This window comes from Malus sylvestris, chromosome 2, assembly GCF_916048215.2.
Source record: "Malus sylvestris chromosome 2, drMalSylv7.2, whole genome shotgun sequence".
NCBI classification, from domain to species: Eukaryota; Viridiplantae; Streptophyta; class Magnoliopsida; order Rosales; family Rosaceae; genus Malus; species Malus sylvestris.
Window position 1 is genome coordinate 26,744,361 of NC_062261.1, and position 12,971 is coordinate 26,757,331.

Here is a 12,971-nt window from a genome sequence, read left to right on the forward strand (position 1 = left end):
TAACATATAGATATCCATTGTCTACGCCTAATATTCAGCCATTTATGAAATGACTACAGAAGAGGTATCATCACTGATGACCAAGCTGATTGGCTCTAGTGCAAGTGGGAGATAGTTGGAAATGTGCCCTAAAACCAATCATATGATGATACTTTACGGACATTTCACAAGTTAAACTAATGTAGTTTAAATATAAAGGGCAAAGATTATTGTTTTAAGCCGTCTCATATAAATGTTATATGCTTAAACGATAAGTCCAAGGAATATGTGATTGGGAGAATGCAATCTAAAGAAGTTAGATTCATGAGACCATTCTTTCGTATACATATCCTAAACGTTCCTGATCATAGGATTGCCAATTGGGCATTGACAGTCCGTTAAGATCAGTACGTGCGGTGTCTTCTCTTAGGGAGAGTGACTAGTCTCGAGTCATTGGTGTGTGTGACATCAAGACAAGTACGTAGGTGCTCAATAGAGAATGAGTTCACTAAACACGATCAACGAAGAGTTCTCATATTCATGTCACATGAAAACTCATGGTTAGGATAATGCAAAATAGTCCTTCGACCTGAGGCATCATAGTTGTCTTGTGGTTAAGTCCTTGATCTTTGATTATGTCAAAAGTCACTCCAAAATGAGGGTGTCCACGGCATAGTTGGGGTTAAGCCACTTAGCCATAGAGGCAAGTGAATGCGCAACAAGGGATCTCTAACCTTCAAACTGTTTGAGGGAGAATACTCTATGATATGATTAAGAATCTCTGGCCAGAGTATGAATGAGATTTAGGAAGTCATTCCCAATCACATTCAAGGTAATCATATAAGCACACGAATCACATTGGATAGTAGACATGAATAAACTATCAAACCAAACAATGTGGTCAAGAGTATTGTATTAGAGAAAGACCGTATTGCATTTGTAATCCTAAACTGAATAGGTTATCTACCTCTTCTGATTAGCTTGGGTAACCATGATATGCTGCTAGGTGTCACTCATGGTTTGTGGAAGCCCTAAACGTGTATAATCACTAAAGGGAGAATTGAAAGTAAGTTTCAATTCACAATCGATTTGAAATGGTTTTAATCGCCCACTGCCTCGCTAAAAGGAACCTAATGGATCGTACATCGTGTAAGGTGGAGATTGAAGAAACAATGGAGATGAGTAAGAATAATTAAATGGTTTAATTGTTTATGGCAAGGATTAATTAATATGTTAATTAATCAAACGAACAAGTTCATTAAAGACCTCGGGATAGTTTTGGACCATAAGGCCCAATGGGCTTCGAACGTCAAGCCCATTGACTTAAGTTGTATGACAATTTAATGAATAAAGATTCACAAGGGCCCAAAAGCCCAAATCCCTTTTGTGGCCGGCCATTTGATATGAATTAGGGTTTTTGGTTCTTTAGGTCACTTAAAGAAGTGACTATATAAAGAACTTTATAGCCAAAATTCATTAAGGGTTTCTTTTGGAGAAAATTGGAGAGAACATGTCTCTCCCTTTCTCTCTAAAGAGGCCGGCCCCCTTGGAAGGATTAGCTTGTAATCTTTCTCCTCCAAGGTCACTCATTTCTTCATCAATCTTACCTTGGTGTGGAGACTTAGAGGTTCTCAATTTTGGGAACTTGGAGAACCATTTCATCCATCCAAATCCATAGATCTAAGATGCAAGGAATGAAGGCCCTCTCTTTGGGTGATTAGCCTTTGCTTATGCAAAGAGGAATTTACAAAGGTATAATTTCTCAACTCACTTTGATTTGAGTTGAGTCTTGGTTCACCAATCTACTAGGCTTTGAATTTCATGGTTAATGTTTTGTTTTTAAGTGCATGCAAGCATGATTCCGCCTTTAATTGTTAATTGCATGCTTATAGATGTTGCTTAAATGAACATGTTTTCACAAAATCATCCTTCAAGTACATTATTAAGACATTTTGTGAAAACATGTTCAGTGGTGAGGGAGTCCCTTTTATAAAATAAGGGCTCGCTCCTCAATACATAAGTGATGGGCTAAGTCCCCCAAGTATATTTCATGAGGCCCAGTTGAGGCCCTATATATGGTACATAATGTAGTCCCCCAAGTCTTTGGTCATAGAGTCTATTGGCTGGATACTTCAAATTGAATCTGTGTATGGGCCGAAGTGGCAGTTGTTCGGAGGCGGTATTTGTATACCCTGCACTGAAGCTTTGTAGGTGAAGCTTTGCAAGTGAAGCTTTGAAGCTAGAGCTCTATAAATGAAGTTTTCGAAGCTGGAGCTTTTGTAAATGATGCTTTTGAAGCTGCTTGACATGAGTGATGCTCATGAATATTTATGTTGATTGACATGAGTGATGCTCATGGATGTTGTCATGAGTGATGCTCATGAATGTTAACATGAGTGATGCTTATGAATGTTGACATGAATGATGGTTATGAATGTTTATGTATGATTGTCATGAGTGATGCTCATGAATGTTTATGTATGAATGACATGAGTAATGCTCATGTATAATTTGGAGTACTGGGCGTACTTTTGATCACCTGGTTGGTGGCATGAAGGAGAGTATGGGTTGTACATTTCATCACCTGGTTGGTGGCATGAATGGCTAGTTGCCAAATGATATTAGAGTCGGGTTGTACATTTCATTGCTTGGTTGGTGGCAAGAATGGCTAGTTGCCAAATGATATTGGAGTACGGGTTGTACATTTCATCACCTGGTTGGTGGTAATAGCGGCAGGTTGCCGAATAATTTTGGAGTACTGGGTGTACTTTTGGTCACCTGGTTGGTTTTTTTTTTTTTGGGCTTATGGGCCTTCGCCCTCCACAACATGCCAGCCCATTTATTTTGGGCTTTGCCTTTTTTATTATTTTTTTTATTTAATTTTTTTTTACCCTCTGATGGGGTTTATACAGATGTCTCTGAAAGATAAGGAAAATAAATTACATCATTCAAAAAGTTTCGACACAAAAGCTTTGACAGTTGCAGATCGTTGGTGCGTACTACACTTACTGCGTACTAGGTTGTTGCAGATCTTTCCCTTCTCTTTATTTTTCTTTCTTTTGGCAGATGATAGAATAATGCCATTTCCTTTTTTGCTTTTTCTCTTTGCTTTTATTTCTGCTTTTCCATCGCATTCTCTCCATCTCTTCACCTGGCAGACAAAAGGAATCACGATATAAATAATAATAGGAACCTTATCTTTTTAAAGTGGGCATCTTCTTGGTGGTCGACAAAAGCAAAAGTAACAGCAGGAGAGAGATTGTAAAGGATATAAGTAGGCTTGAGGGCATTATCACTGATGCCAAAGAGAGAAGCGTCGTAAAAATGATGTTCAACGTGCGTCTTCTGCCCATCTGACTTCCTGGCAGGGTCCCCTTTCACCACCTTGGGTTTCGTGAAAGAAAGGAATCGTTACAGCTCACGGGAAAAGACATCTGCTTTTGCCAGATCAAATCTGATGCATTGGTATCAGCTGCGATGATCAAATCATGAGAAAGGCTGAAAAAGGGTCAGCAATGTAACAAGTGGCGGAATGGCTCCTGAAGTGCCAATCATAACTTTATTATTATCCACAATAGAAAGGCTGAAAAGGGTCGTAGCTGCATTTTCCCGTGCTTCCATCCCTCCATTCTTAAGAACATGAACAATACCAGGAACTGCTCCAGAGGATATGATACTTCCTTTGTTATCTTCACATAAGGAAAGGATGAGGAGTGCTGTTACAACATGGAGAGAGCGCAGGAGGCAGTGGCAGAGCCATTCCTCCTCCTTCTTCATCTTATCTTCCTCTTGCCGCTCCATCATGCCTCCAATAACCACATTCATCGTCTGCCCAAATCTCATATCTTAATTAATACGCAGGTCTTCGAGGAAAGAAATCATGGTAGGCATTTTCCGGCGGTCTCTCTTTTTCCCAAACAATATTTCAAATAATTGTAACCACCGTCCATCAAAAGTCCGACCTCCGTTGTCTCGTCACACCAGATCCATCAGTCTTTGAAAACCTCTGAAATTGCTTTCAAGATGGCCTCTTGCGGCGGGCCCTAGTCGTCCTCCAACAAATCCGACAAGTTCTCGTTGTGGGCGTGGTTGAGGAGATGATGATAGAGCTTGCTCTGGCGTATTCGGCGAGCTTCGAGAGAGTGACCGTGAGATCGTACTTTTCGGTGAACGTGAGAGTGACCGGCACTGAGAGAATGGTAGAGTGTTGCTTGCGTCTGCGAGGCGGAGTCCGACTGCGCCGACGAAGGCTGTAGCTTTTGCTTCGGCTTCTGTACCTGGCCATTGTTGCAGCTAGGACTTGAACCCTGAGCGCGCAAAACCTTAACCCGAGGTCCCCAATCTGATAGTGAAGAAGAACCGAAAGGAATGAGCGCTTGCTGTTTGTGTGGGGTGTTTTGGGTTTCGGATTTGGAAGGAGGAATTGAGTGCGGTGCAGATACCATCTAATGATGCGTGCTCTTTAACCTTTTCCTACTGTAGGCCCCAAAGCCATCGCCTTGACAGTATAGATCTGATGGATGGCTGAGATCAGTTGGAGGTCAATGCCCAATTGGTTGTGTTGTCTGTCTCTGTGATTTGCTTGTGGAATTGGAGGCTATTGGTCAGCGGATTCAAGAGAAATGCACCTGAGTTTCACCTGAGTTTCTATTTTTCTCTGTAGATTGAATGGGTGTGTCTCTGAATGTGGGTGTTGGGTTTCTGCAAATTCACGGCGGATGTGAAAAAGTGAAAGAAAATTGCACAACTTTTTGTATCGTTTCCCACATACGCCACCAAATGTTGATGCATAAAACCGGAGGTCTTGGAACAATGTAAATCCGACCGTGAATCTGTAAGTAATGTAAATAACACAAGAAGTATTGTGGTTCACCCCAAGGTTTGGGCTAGGTCCACACTGATTATGTATTTATTTGAGGGAGAGAGAGCTATGAGAGTGAGAGCTTTGAGAGGGGTGAGAAGGCTTCAGAATTGGCCTCCTCTAATTGTGAGGGTGAAGGGTCATTTTATAGAATAAGGACTCCTCACTTATTACATATTTTCCCCTTTCTTTATCACATAATTACATTTAAGTCCCCCGAGTATTTATACGAGATCTAAATACGATGCCCTAAATATGGTATAAACACCCTTCAATCAACAGGAACATGGATTTTGATTCCTTCTTTTTCATCCCAGAATGTTGTCAGTTGTAAATGGGTATTTAGAATCAAGAAGAAGCCCGATTGAACCATTGACAGTTATAAAGCCCGGCTTGTTGCCAAGGGTTTTCATCAAAAAAAGGGTTTGGACTATCAAGAAACTTTTAGTCTTGTGGCAAAGCTTGTAACTATCAAAATTTTGTTAACTTTTGCTGTGCAATTCAATTGGTTTCTGCATCAACTTGATATTAGTAATGCCTTCCTTCATGGTGATTTAAAAGAAGAAGTATTCATACATCAGCCACCTGGTTTCAGTTATCCAAACTTTCCAAATCATGTGTGTTAACTCAAAAAGTCCTTGTATGGTTTCAAATAGGCTCCAAATGCATGGTTTGATAAACTATTTCAAGCTCTTAAGTCCCTTGGTTTCACTCAATCATCATCTGATGCATCCCTATTTGTTCTCAAAGTTCCAGTTCTTGTTATTGTCCTTGTATATGTGGATAACATATTGGTCAGTGGTCCAAATTCATCAGTTTGAAATCTTTTCATTAAGAAATTAAGCTCTTTGTTCCCTGTAAAGGACTTAAGTCCCTTACATTATTTCTTGGGTCTTAAGGTTCAACGAACCAAAGAGGGACTATTTCTACATCAAGGCAAATATCTGATGGACTTGTTACAAAAGACAAAAATGGAGGGTGCTAAGCCTTGTTCTACTCCTCTTGGCACTGCCAAACTAGATCATAGTGGTACACATTTGCAAAACCCAACAAAGTATAGATCTATTGTGGGAGGCCTACATTATTTAACTTGGACTCAGCCTGATATCTCATTTGCAGTTAATCAAGTGTACCAATTCATGCATACTCCTACTGAATTACATCTGCAGGCAACCAAGAGAATACTCATATTTCTCAAAGGTACATCTTCACATGGTATATGGTTTCATAAAGGCCCTCTCACTCTATCAACCAACTTTGATGCAGACTGGGCTGGCTGCATTTTGATAGGAGATCCACGAGAGGATTTTGTGTGTTTCTTGGTTCAAACGTAGTCAACTGGAGTGCTAAAAAGCAGCCTACAGTAGCTTGTTCTTCTACTGAGGCTGAATATCGATCCCTGGCTCACACTGCCCTTGAAGTTACATGAATCTGTAAAGTTTTCCTAGATTTTGGTTTCTCCTTCTTTGTTAAACCTACCATATGGTGTGATAACATTTATGCTATCTCCCTTGCATCAAATCCCATTTTTCATGCGAGAACTAAACATGTGGAAATTGATTACCACTATATAAGTGAGCTAGTTCTTGCAAATCTAGTTATAGTTCAGTATGTTTGCAGTCAGGACCAGATAGCTGATATTCACACCAAATCCTTGTCTAAGAATCGGTTTCTCTTTCTTCAATCCAAGCTTTCTCTTGGAACTCCCAGTCTTTCCAAGCTCAACTTGAGGGGGTGTAAAGATAAAGATGCCAAGTCATGACAGTTCATATAGTTTAGGTAGCCAATTATTCTTGTTACACCTGTATAGTTTTGGTTAGATTGTTATATTTGTTACAGGTTGTTAGAGGAAGTTTTTGTACATGGCCTTAACTATATATATACCCCAAATGTAAGTGTAATTATCAAGTAATGAGAAGAGGTTGTTAGAGGAAGTTTTTGTACATGGCCTTTACTATATATATACCCCAAATGTAAGTGTAATTATCAAGTAATGAGAAGAGGATTATTCAGTAAAACCATTCTTTTGTTTCTTTTGGTTTCTTTAGCTATGACACAGATGTGTCAGATCAGAAATAGACTTCGAGCAAATGGAATATGCAAATAGAAGCGAAATTGTTACTATGTAGCAGTAATAGTATTAACTAGAAAATACGTCTGCGTGTTGTTGTGGGAACCAACTATTTCAAACGTAATTGGATGAATAAAACACATTTAAGTTGAATAAATTCAATACAATTATGAACAAACAAAGAGATAAATGAGTGAATGAGGTCAATAAGATAAGCAGTTTTGCTTTTATATACATTCATGTGAGCTGGCATATAAACACACTGTACAATGAGTGGGAAGAAACTGAACGTCTTTGATTTGAAAGAGATGGTTACCCAGAAAGTTCTGTTTCCTTAAGAAACAGAACAAACATGTAGTTCACACATATAATATGTGTCTTGCAGTGTAGGCAGCCATTTCAACAGGTAATTAAAAACAGAAAGTGTTGAGGACTCGTTCTAGTAGCTAATTTTGTAACCTCATCTGTTCAAACGCCAAAAATAAGTAGGTGGTCTGTTTCCATACGAAACTGAAGAAACAGAAGCAAGCTGCAGTTTACACATATTTTGCCCCTGCAGTTAAGATGGCAAAATATATGCCCTGTAGCCTACATACCTCACTTAGCAGTTAGCAAAACACAGAAAAAATGGTGTTTGAATAGGTAAGTCGTCAAGCATGGCATGGTGTGCATCATTCGATGACGGAGAGCGTGGCTATTCACTTTTTCTAAGACCGAACATCTTCGACACTATAGCAAAAAACATAAATCATAATGTAACAAAGGCAGCCATTATGGTCGCCATTCAGGCATGTGTTGATACTCATAACTGTGTTCACTTATCCATATTATATTTGAATATGCATGAGGATAAATGGTTGATACTCATAACTGTGTTCACTTATCCATAATAAAATTTCAAAGGATGAAACTTTAATTACCAAGAAACCAATAATGAAAACTAATTATTGAAAACAAATAACGCACAAATACCTGTCAATCTATTAAATAAAACCGACCCATACTCTGACACCAAAAAAGGTAAAACTACATAAGTTAAAGGTCAGTCCTTTGCAAAACCAACAATTGCATATACCAAAAAATGAAATAAAAACAAAATCTAACAACCAAAAAATGTGTATATGCAGTAGCAATCATGTGAGAGTTCATTCATCGGCTAAAATTTGAAATTTCAGATTGACCAATTACACCATTTCTATAAAATTTCAGTTATGGCATTAGTATTGAGCAAAATTAATATGTTAGGACAGAACCAATTTCTACATATGTCAACAATCCATAAAAAGGGATCCTTATTCAACAATATATTTTTTTTTATACCAAAAACGAAGCAATGAAATAAATGTTTTACTTTGAAATTTCAACATAGACTTAGTTCAGACATTAACAACTTACTTTGAAATTCCTCTCACGGTATGTGACTACAATATTCGTTGACGATTGTTGTAGAGTCGACATTAGGTGGACAACTCTTTGACTAAGTCATTAGACACAGTACAAAAGCTTACTTTCCATGAGCTTTGCATGTAACTCACAAATTCCGAACTACATGTGTCATTTATGTGACCTCAGCTTTCATTGCATAATCATTGCATTAACCAAATCCAAAAAAGAAAAAAAAATGTGACTCTCTCTCTATGGCTTTCTTACTACACAAAAATATCTCTTAGTTAAAGCATGCCACACATCATCACATTGCTATTATATGAAGTATATTCCTCAGTGGCAAGTAATATACTCTCCTTAGCCCAAGATGATATGAAATTGGTCGAGTACATTGTTCTAGCCATTTGGATCTATAAGCTCAAGTTTGCATTGTGCAAAACCCTTAATACTCAGACATATGAAATCCAATCTTCCACTTTACAAATCACATATGGTAAAATAATAGCTCTGAAGAAACCGGAAGAAGTAAAAGGCTTTAGAACACAAATATACCTGAGGTTCCAAAATATGGAGTTGAGGAAGCGTTTTCTTCTTATTTTGAGGGAAGACGAATGCAGCTCTGAATTTGGACCCATTTTCTTAACCCGTGGTTCCTATAACCCATTAATTTTTTTAGTGTCGTTAAAAATCACAAATACCCCAAATGAAATGAAAAACTGCATATATTAGTTAAAAACACCTGAACGACATCATATTGGTTGTACTAAATATAACAGTACCCCAAATTTATGGTGCTATCAAATTTATGTATATAAATTTACGTATATTTTTAATGACACTAAAGATTAATTCTGAACTTATGGTACTATCAAAGTTATGTATATAGCATACCTATATTAGTATGATTCTAATTTACATCTGTTTCTTATCAAAAAATTTATAACATAAATTTCAATTTGTATGCTTACAACGCAAAAATTTTCGTTTCGTTTCGTAAAATTACAAATAATTCACTGATACTTCATACATGGAGTGGCGAACCACTTTAGTTGGGTTCTCTTGGCACAAATTTGAGTTGGAAAGTCAGGAGAATTCTAAAACCAGCATGAGATACTTCAGAACAATTTGACAAAATAGGGTGTGGATATGTTTTAATATTCCTTCCAACAAACAACAAAACATTATCCCCTAGATGAAAAAATACAATAGAAAACAAAGCACAAGCACTTTACCCCAATGCCGCATGAGTACAAATGCATCCTAAATTTGACCTGAGTAAAAGTTGATAAAAGGATGGTACTTCTTATATATATTTGTACTAGCCAAGGCCAGCAAAAAAATTAATGAGCAATCCAAAAAGTAGCCAAAATCGCTTCAGCCATATGCATCATGAAACACAATCTAAGCTATCTGGACAGACTATATAGAATTATTATCTGATATACTATTGCAAATATGCCTCTATAACACACAAAACATTGAATTCCATTACCTTGTTGTTATTGACCTCTTTCTCAGTCAGAATCGCCAGAGCTTCCAAACCGTCGACTAGGACCATGTCGCCTTCGCGCACCCGTGGGTAGAGCTGAAGAGGAGATTCATAATTATAATATATCATACTGACAGATTCTAAGACACATTTCATCGAAAACCTAATGTGCCACATTCTCATATGCTTTCTTGTAAGATTAATTGAAGAACAGTAAGTGTTTGAACAAAATTAACTTCTAGATGAGTAATTTAACAGAAAAGAAGCAATAAAAGAACCCAGAAATCTTTAATGAAGAACAATACTTAGTATTTGAACAAAATTAATTTCTAGATGAGTAATTTAACAGAGAATAAGCAAAAAGAAACCCAAAAATCTTGAAAAAAATTGTCAATAAGATTGAGCTCAAAAACTTGAAATCTCATTGAAACAGCTTTTCAGATGTTTACAGCTTACATATGCATGATAACAAAAAGAAGCATCCTTTATTCAGATTACAAATACACGAGACCAAATAGCTAAGAAACCTGGAAAACTTGACCCCAATCAAACACAAATATTGTTCTGGTTATACATGCGATACCCACCTAACATATCAACCAATTCCAAATTGAAATGGAAAATGAAATGAAGCAACATAAATTGAATACAATTTGGGGAAAATTATCTCACCTAGAGCTCCAAATCTCCAAGAGTTCCCGATCCGAGTAGCCTCCGAATTGGGTTGTTGAAGATGGTGATCAAGGAATGGTTTTGGAGGTGGGTTTGATCAGATCAAAGGCTAAGCCATTAGGTTTGGAGGGAAAAGAACACAGAGCTACTGCAAGAGAGAGAGAGAGAGAGAGAGAGAGAGAGAGAAAGAAAGAGAAAGAAAGAAAGAGCATGTGTTGTCCTTTTCTTCTATCCAGCCACTGGATCGCAGTTCCATCACAAAAATTATATGTATGTGTTAGTTTTTAAAGTTCTAGTTTTGCAATCGACTTAAGAACACCATAATCGAAGAGTTCGAAGGGATTTACCTTTGGATGCTATCGGAAGGAGTTCTTGTGTGTGGGCCTGCAACTTCGTTTGCAGGCGTGATGTTTCCATGAAATTTCTCTCGGGTTTACATAGAGAGCAAAGCGAGAGAGCTCTCCAGATTTTGAGCAAAATCCCCCTAAACTACGATGTAGATAGCTTCAGCTGGGATACATGTAAACAAATTCAAAGCTCAAGACCTGAAATTGAGCTCTTGGAAATCTAACTTCAATTAAGCAGTTTTTCAGATGTTTACAACTTAAATATGCATGATAACAAAAAAGAGGCATCCTTTCTTAACCAATCAGACACTAACAGAAAAAACCCTAATTCATATTATTCAGATTACAAATACACAGGCGACCAAATAGCTAGGACAATTTGACCCTAATCCAACACAAAAATTGTTATGGTTATACATGCAATACTCGCCTAAAATATCAACAATTCCAAATTAAAATGGAAAATGAAATGAAGCAACATAGATTGAATACAATTTGGGGAAACATTATGTCACCTGGAGCTTTGAATCTCCAAGAGGTCCCAATCCAAGCAGGCTTCGAATTGGGCCGATGCCATTAGGTTTAGGGGGAGAGGAACACAGAGCTATTGTGAGAGAGAGAGAGAGAGAGAGAGCATGCGTTGTCCCTTTCTTCTATACAGCCACTGGACCGTAGTTCCTTCACAAAAAAATTATATGCATGTGTTAGTTTTTCAAGTTCTAGTCTTGCAATCGACTAAAGAACACCATAATCGAAGAGTTTAAAGGGGTATCACACTTCTGAGCTTCTTCTTCTTCTATAACACCTTTTGGTCCTCCTCATCGCCTAATTCCTCATCATCTACACGCCAACACTACCTCTAGAAGAGCCTTACCAATAACCAAGTTAATAAGCATAAGTTCAAACATTAAACGAATATAAAATGATATATGTACGAAAAAAATGTTCCATTTTTACATGAACAACTAAGCAAAAGTATTATTACAACTAAGCATAAATTTTGAGGACAAATCTAAACCAGATGCTTTCATCATTAACACAAATAACCATCTATATGAATACTAATTGCATACTCCCTCAAGGTCCTATGGATAACTATGAATGTTTTCAAATTCAACTGCCAATGACAAACACAAAAATAATACAAAAAGTTTAACATGAATCAAAACATATGTATTCGAAATGGTAAGCATATTAATCCATAAGATATTGATGATTCACATACAACCAATAAGAAAAGTATCATATAAGTGTTGAATCATCCCTTGTAAATTCGAGCAACATTGAATGGGACCAATAGATGACCATTGGTGAAAACTTCAGAATAGTTAAAAATAAATACACTTATCAGCGGCAGAGAACATCAGTAGACCACCTCTACTTTAAACCCAACTACAAAAAGTGCACAAAATGCAAGGATTAACCTCTTTTAGAAAATGAAGGAAGAAATACTAAAGCTTAAGCCAACGAATATAACCGTATTAAACTCAAAATATTTGACATTAATGACACAAATTCAATCCCGTATAACCAGGCATAAACTTTATCCTAGAGACACATAGTGCTACAACCATTACATTTGGAAAACCAGACGTCTTCTAAGTAAAGCAACATGATCTCCTAATTCAACTAAATTTTCCAATGAACCAGAATCAATAACGAAGATAATCAAGATGTAAACGATGGACTATTGAACATATTTTGAACACCCACTTTACATGTGAAAACAATCACCATCAACCTTGTAACCTGAATCAAGCTGGTTTCACATATGCCAATAGAAAACCAAAATATCAGTGTTTGTGAAGTTACCTTATGTGAAATGTTAGAAGTATCTGGTGTATGTACATGGTAGAACTTGTAAAACCTTAGTTTCAAATGATGCTTTAGCTCTTTCATTCATTTCTTCAATGACTTTTCTCCGGGCTTTCCTGGCATATAAAATACTGAATAGGAAAGAGAAATATTAAAGTTCTACCACTAAAATACAGAGTATACTTTTAGATAAATATGATTCAAATACCCAAATTTAATTTATGATATCTGACACGTCCCAACCCCGATATTCTCTGAATACCCGGATAGGCACGTGCTGACCGACACCTGAGGGTGACGAAAGCCATTTATTGATTACAAGAGTAATGATTAGGAAGAACATAAGCATGA

General features: G+C 37.2%; 1 long non-coding RNA gene across 1 annotated transcript; it reads right to left on the reverse strand.

The window, feature by feature from the left end:
* Window positions 1-7,570: 7,570 nt before the first annotated feature.
* LOC126603956 (uncharacterized) lies at window positions 7,571-10,621 on the reverse strand. Its single transcript, XR_007616440.1, has 3 exons — window positions 10,459-10,621; window positions 9,790-9,882; window positions 7,571-7,640 (listed from the first exon to the last, which is right to left on the reverse strand). It is a non-coding gene; the product is annotated as an uncharacterized LOC126603956 (long non-coding RNA).
* Window positions 10,622-12,971: the final 2,350 nt, after the last annotated feature.